Here is a 7,812-nt window from a genome sequence, read left to right on the forward strand (position 1 = left end):
CTATCATAAGGTGTATGCAAGTTGTATTGGAAATGCTACCTTCAGAAAGCAGTTTTCAATACTGCTCTGTCAAAATGGAAGAACATCATAAACCACGGATTTTCAGGTCTGGTACTGCTCTATATTTTCACGATAGATGTGTACCTCTCATGATAGACATACAGGGTAGATAGATACAGAGTAGAGGGAAACTCAGCATAATGTATGTTTGAGTTTGTAGATATCAAACTGACAAAGGCTGCATGCCTGTTAAAGGATTCAAAAGTATCTTGAAAAACAGGGAAAAAGTAGTCTTAAATGAATAGGATGCAGTTCCAGAAAGTACAAAGTTATAGAGGTAGGGAGCAATAGCAAATCCCTCAAGTATGACAGTCTGATGGGCAATGGCAGTTTAGACAAAAGTTCCTCAGAAGAATATCTGCAGCCTCCAGTAAATCACAAGGTAAACACTAGTGAACAGTATCATACTGATGTAAAAAAATAAATACAATAAAACACATCATTGTTAAATTATCTTAACTAATTTTCCTGTAGTCTTTAGAAAAAAACTAAACGGGAATGTTCTGTATAGTTTTCAGCCCTAAAGATCAAAGAAAACACAGAGCAGTGGAAAGACCTCAAAGGAGAGCAACGAGAATCTCCAGAGGCACACAGTCTTGAGGGACAGTTGAAGGAAATCAGGTTGTTTAGCAAGGAGAAGTCTGGAGGGAGATCTAATAACCACCTTCAAAAACAAAAAGGTAATTGCAAAGAAGCAGGAAATAGATTGATTTCCCTGTCCAGTGTGGAAAAGTAAGAAAGAAAAGCCAAAGAAAGTCAGGTAAAAGCCTAGCAAGATCTTTCTAGTAAGAAAGTTGCTTAAGTCAAGGAAAAGACTGTCCTGGACACGGGTGTGGGATCTCCACCACTGAAATGGCTGGGAGCAGATTGGACAGACATTTTCTAGGAATAAGGCAGTTCCTGCCCTTGGATGAGGGACAGAGCTCTCCACTGTGTTCTCCATGGTTTCTGTGGATGCCCAAGACTTTCCCAGCCAGCTGACAATGCACAGGGAAGAGGTAGAAACTCAGCTTCCAATGACTTTTAGTTGTAGGTTACTCTCTAAAACCTGACAGCCACCCCTATAATTGCACCCTACTGCTTGGTATTCCACTCCCTCTAGTGTGGACTTCTTCATTCACTGTGACTTCTCAATGCAATTGTGGTCCAAATGTCTCTGAAAAATATATTTGTATTTGACACCGAAGATCCTTAATAAAACAAGCCCATATCTGTGGATGGATTAGGCTAATATCTTCCTTCACCATTAGATAACGTTATCAATATGACTTTGTTATACCTAGTTTTTAACGTGATAATTGAAAGCGCAGTTCCTTGGATGTATGCATGGTTACCCTAACAGACTGTTCATAACCTTATAAAAAATTTAGGTGGGACAAAACTCTTCCAGGAACTCAAATGCCTTCAGACTGAAATAAAACAATAATAGCATCACAGGAAATAGAGCAAAAGCTGGAAAATTAACCATGCAGGGAGGACATAACTTAGACCCACTTCACCACTTCTGCTGTGAGAGAAACTGAGCATAGACTGGCATGAAAATTCCCCTGCATCAGGGACATCAGAGCCAGGGTGCAACTAGGGGCAGGAAGGAGAGTAGAGAGAGCCAACATTCCCAGTGGGAAGACAAAAGCACATGAAAATTTAAATTAGACCAGTACCACTTATTATAGACATGTTTTCTTTATAAAAATACTGCCACCTTATTTGGAAAGAGCCTGAGAGTGAACAGTAGTGCTTATGGCCCTGGAGTTGGGAGGATCAGAAGCTGAGGAAGGGAACAGAGCTGGGGAGGTGGGAGACAGTCCTCAACAGCATTGTAGGTAAGGGAGGATCACAACTGTGGCTGGGGGAAGGCACACACGCATCCCGAGGGGTGATGGCAGTGTCCAGCCTCTGTCACTGTCACTAGGCAGTCTGATCGGGGCTGGACAGGTGAGAGCACAAAATAGAATTCATTCATCAATGCCATTTTCTCTTAGCAGCTAATACATTGCTCCCTAGGAGATTGTGGTAAGATACTTACATAATCAGTTTAGGAAAAGAAATGGCCATTTTTACTGACTGATCAGAGAATCAAGCCTCTCCCCACCAGGACCACATGATGCGCACCTTCTGCCCAGGGCAGGAGAACACACCTATTCCTACTTCAGTTGTTGGCAGCTCCCAGCACAACAAGCCATTTCCTATCGTCTCTGACTTGTTTGGGGAAGCAGTTTGGGGAACGTTTTCTGACAGACCCCTCAGAAGTCTTTAATCCCTGTAACCCCCAGCAGTACATCTCACAGGTCCCACTCAGTGCTCGATCTGCCAGAGGTACAACCCAGCAGCAGCAGGTACAGTCAAGGCACAAATGGGAGTGGTGGGCATTTAACACCCTGATGTGTTGTGTCCCCCTAGAATCATAGAATCATGAAGGTTGGAAAAGACCTCTGAGATCATCAAGTCCAACCATCAACCCAATACCACCATGCCCACTAAACCATGTCCCAAAGTGACACGTCTGCATGTTTTTTGAACACCTCCAGTGATGGTGACTCCACCAATTCCCTGGGCAGCCTGTTCCAGTGCTTGACCACTCTTTCAGTAAAGGAATTTTTCCTAATATCCAATCTAAACCTCCCTTGGCGCAACTTGAGGCCATTGCCTCTCATCCTATCAAAGACTGGAAAGACTAGGGAGGAACAAACCCCTTGAGGACACCAAGATTTCCCCCCCTCAATTGCCTTAGCAAACAGACTTGTGGTAGCACCTGCCCTCTTCAGTCCTGCATCTTCTCCATTGAGCTCCCTTGTGACAACCTGGAGAGCCACAGTGCCAGTAGGCAGCTGTGGGGGCTCCACGTGGGACCCCTTTGCTTGAGGCACCTCGGTCACCCTTGAAGGGGTGCTTGAGAGCCACCTTGGTGGACTGGACACCAAGGACATGAGCTCTTTCAGTACCCAGCTATGGCATGTCAGCTCCAGGGCAACAGCTCACACTTTTAGCCCTGGCAGTACCTGTAAGCCTTGTACATCAGAAGAGACAAAAGCCTGTATTATAGGTGTTATTCTGCTCTGGCTAATGAAAGAAGACCCCCACATAGCTTCACCGTATGCTCAAAAGCTTTTAGAAAGTGCAGAAATATCTAAAATTCTCTATAAAAGGACTTTCTTCAGTACTTCATATTAGCATAAGTGAATTTTCTTGATAGTTCTATTAGTGAGACAGATATCATGCTATTTTGTTTATTGTCTCAGAAAGGCTTGCTCAAATAATGCAAAAATGAATTAGACAAAATAATTATGAAGATCATACTTTCAGTATACTTTCGGTACTTAAAGGGAGCTTGTAAGAAAAATAGGGACAAACTTTTTAGCAGGGCTTGTTGCAATAGGACAAGGGGTAATGGCCTTAAACTAAAAGAGGGCAGATTTCAACTACGTATAAAGAGGAAATTTTTCACAATGAGGGTGGTGAACCACTAGCACAAGTTGCACAGAGAGGTGGTAGACGCCCCATCCCTGGAAACATTGAAGGTCAGGTTGGCCGGGACTCTGAGCAACCTCCTCTAGTTGAAGATGTCCCTGCTCACTGCAGGGGGCTGGACTAGATGACCTTTAAAGGTCTTTTCCAACCCAGACTATTCTATGATTCTATGATAACCTGTTTACTTACCTGTTTCTGTACATCTATAATATTAACTACAGCTATAATAACAACTATTCAAGTTCCTCCTGGTTGTTTTCATGACACTTTGATGAACATCATGCTGTATAAGATGCATGAGTTGTTCAGCTACAGGACATGTTTTGAGAGCACACTCCTCGTTATGCTGCAGTTTGAAATGTTCCTGTGATCCTGTCCAGCTGCGGAAGAGAATCAGTTGATACGGTTAATCAATACTCAGCTGTCCAATGTTGGGTACATTAGCGCTGGGTAACAAATAATGCCTAAATAGTCTATTACCACAACCCATTAATAACTAATTGGAAATCAAAATCAGTTAATAAATTATTCATAAGTAGAAATAAGGCCTATATTTGAAGTTGGTAACATTTACAACAGATAATGTGAATTCTGTTCTCAGCCACTTTCCACAGACTCTGGATTTCCACTGATTCATAGTTCAGTGTCTTTTGTTTTCCTTTTTTTGGTAAGAACTACAAAAAAAGGTTGTTTATGTGAGATAAGGCACCAAACGGCTAAAATCTAAATGGTTCTCTGTCCTGTAGTGAACACTAAGTGGTGGCTAATTTTCAAAGGCTGTAAACAAAATACTCCATATTGCATGAACTGCTCTGCAAAACCCAATTTATGCAAAAAAAGATGCTGCTGCTGTTAGATTAGTTTTTTACAGAGACCTCCAGTTGCTGTCCCTTCCCCTTTCAGATGCAAAGCCTATTGCATATATATATATATATATATATACACACACATAGCCTATTTATACCTGAATATGCAAACCTGGCAAACCTGGGAGCAGATTGTGACCTCTGACTCAGGGAAGCCTCATATTATATTAACTTAATGTGATGGGATAGCGCAGAAATTTAATGAGTTTCTAATGGACACATAGGAAGACCCATTTAATCTTGGGTTGAGTAGGTGGCCTGTCCTGCCATGGATCAAACGCAGCAGCCACAGTCTGAAGAGAGGCAGTAGCAAATATATCAGAGGCAGGTACAGTTAGTCTTATTTTAAGTACTTATGAAGCAAAACACCAAAGAGAACATTTGTTCCAAGCCCTAATCAACATTTGTATAACTTCAAAGACTTAAAACACCTGAAATCCAGAGACCGTGGTAAGAGGGAAATACATTCCTTGTATGTTCATTTTTAAGTATTTAATATTACGCAAAGATCCCAACATTGTAGAATTATTATTAGGAGTATATAGAGGTGATTACTACTTACCAGAGTCTACAGGATTTTTTTCCACAAGGGGATCTTTGGCTGGGCAAATGAATTCCAAAGTCCAAAGTTTATAACAAACAATGAAACAAGCCAGCACAATGTCACTGTGAGATTGGTGTTGGCATTAGGATCATCTCTGATAAATCCAGCTTTAACACACTGAAAACCTCTTAAAAAAAGCAGATTGACTTGATGATTTTGCAAATATTTGCATAAAAATGAACATTACTACTGAGAAAATTGTTTTGTTAATTTATTTGAACTTGTTTAGGTATGAAAATGTAAATATTTACCTAGCCAGAAGTGCTTTTCCTAAGTCTCTCTTCAGACAAGAAAAAAATTACACAACTACTGTTTGTTACATAAAAATAGGAAGCACACTGGAACATTCAGCAAACTGCTGTCGGTTACCCCACTGCAGCCCAGCAGATTTAGCATAAAAATTTTAGACAGGAACTGGCAGGAGATATTTCATTGCATTTGTGTGACATTCTTTAACTGGTTTCCATACACTCCAGTTTCATGTAAATATATCCATGTAGAGCTAATGCTGTGGTACAGGTAAATGTTTGAGACTCTGCAAAGATTAAAGGGATACTGTTAACCTCACTCTTGCCTTTACCTGGAACATTTCCTGATTTTCTTTTTAAGTTTTCATTAAGAGCACATTCAAGAGCAAAAATAATTAAAACAGCTCTTTTTCTGGCAATTCCTTGTCATGTGAATGCTGGAGGACACAAACATATTATAGGAACTGAGTAGCCTTGACATTCTGATACTAAGACTTAAAATAAAGGAGAAAGGAATAAAATAACCCCTTGAACCTCATTTCAATTCAAAAGAGAAAAAAATCCCAGGCTTGTTAACATAAATAGTATGTGCAAATATGCATAAGACAACAGCCCCTTGGTTACATTTTTCCCACAGGAGGGAATTCCAGCAAAATTGTAGGCTATGTGCAGATACTTTATTTTCTAAACAAAAATTGCATTATGCCAAAAGACATATACATTTCAACTACTATTAGAGTGTAATTAAATTATGTTAGTTATCTTTGTTTGTAGTACAAGGAACAAGATTTCTGTTGAAAGCACAAGGCGCTCCTAAGTTAATATCCTTTCATCTCACTAAGTGTCACACTGTAGGTGGTCTGCAGGGCTTGCTTTATACAGAACTTTTCACAGGATTTGCTTGATTCAATGCTACTTTTTAGCTTTTGGGTCAAGTGAAAAAAATAGCAGGAAAGCTACAAGAGGACAAATTCGCCTTTCACTTACCACACGTAAATCCTGCCGAATGGGGAAAGCAGGACAAAGACTGAATACTGTGCCTTTGACATAAGGAGAAATACAAATATTTCATGAACAGGGCAACAAACGCCTTTGAAATTTGTAACAAAATAACAATTTCGGTAAAACTGCAGAGCCTATTATTTCCTATTCATTGCAAACATATGTTGATGCTGTTGCACATCAGAAACAATCAGAAGTCATTTCATTTCTTATTTCAAAGACTAAAACAGTAGCTTATTTTTTAATACATACCCAACTGTTATAAAACATCTGGTGAGATGTACCATTCGTAGTTTATAGACAGATTCTTTCTTTAAAGGCAGATCGGAAAATTTTATGCTTTCTTTTCCCTATAAATGTAGTATTTCCTCAGCGCCTGTAGAGCTCCTTTGTGTTTCTTACTCAGTATTTCCATGCCGCCAGTGGATGTGGATATTGTGTATACGGCTTTAAAAAAGAAAAAAAATAGATTTTCTAGGGCAAACTCTTCCTCTCCCCCTCTTCACTTCCCCGCTCCCTCTTTTCCTTGCGCCTCTCTGTGTCACATTTTGCTCCCGCAGCTGGTCTCCCAGCCACGCCACGCAGCAGCCTCCCCGGCGTGCGCTGCACGGATATCAGCACTAAGTCTTCCGTGCATAAAGAAGGAAACTAACGCCATGCCAAACACTTCCAGTGCAAAACGTGAAACCACTCTTCTTTAAGAAGGGGTCGCTAAGTTTTATACACTCCATGGTCATAAATGTTAAGATGTCTTAACCAGGTCTCTCTTACTGTATTAAATCTTAGAAAGCTTTCTGCAATATTGCATTTGCCTCATAAATCTCATCCTAGAGCCAAGGATTATCATATCAGATGACCCCACTGCAATTTCAAAACTCACCTGCCGACTCACTGACACACAGAATTTGAGTTTCACGGAGGTTTACGTAACGCACTGAGGGCAGATGTGCTGAAGTAGCCGCCTCCAAACATGCAGAGCAACCTTTTCGATGGCTGATGATGCCACTAAACTAGATTATCAAGGAATAATCCAAGACGCCCATCCAAATCGTTACAACTGCCACGGCCAGAAGGGCCAGGAGGTACAAAACGTCAGGTCTCTCCCAGCGAGAGGAGCTGCCATCGCAGGTTCCTGCAGCGGCGCAGGGACACCTCGTTGGAAAGCGTCACGCAGGGAGCAAGCGAGAGAGCACGCACCGCACAGCATCAGACTGACAGATGGCCCAGAAAAGAGTGTGCAGGAAAGCAGATCCACAAAGTGAAAGTATGGGCTCGGTAATCCTCCCATAACAGAAAGAAAAAAATGCTGAAGAGAGAAAGATGTTAAAAATTATTTCTAAACAGGAAAGTGCAAACGGCACCAGATCCATGTTTAGTTGTAACATGAGCAACAACTAGAGGATGTGGTTTTAGTAAAGACAGACGTTACGTAGAAGGATGAGGCAATGGTTATCTAAATACAGCAAAAGGACTTAAGTCTCCCAAAGGCCCAACATACACGAAGTTGCACCATAACCCAAAACTTTAGCAATCAGCTCAGATATGAAAGAGCTCTTCTGTTGAC

Source organism: Phaethon aethereus (assembly GCF_964289735.1).
Source record: "Phaethon aethereus genome assembly, chromosome: 1".
NCBI classification, from domain to species: domain Eukaryota; kingdom Metazoa; phylum Chordata; class Aves; order Phaethontiformes; family Phaethontidae; genus Phaethon; species Phaethon aethereus.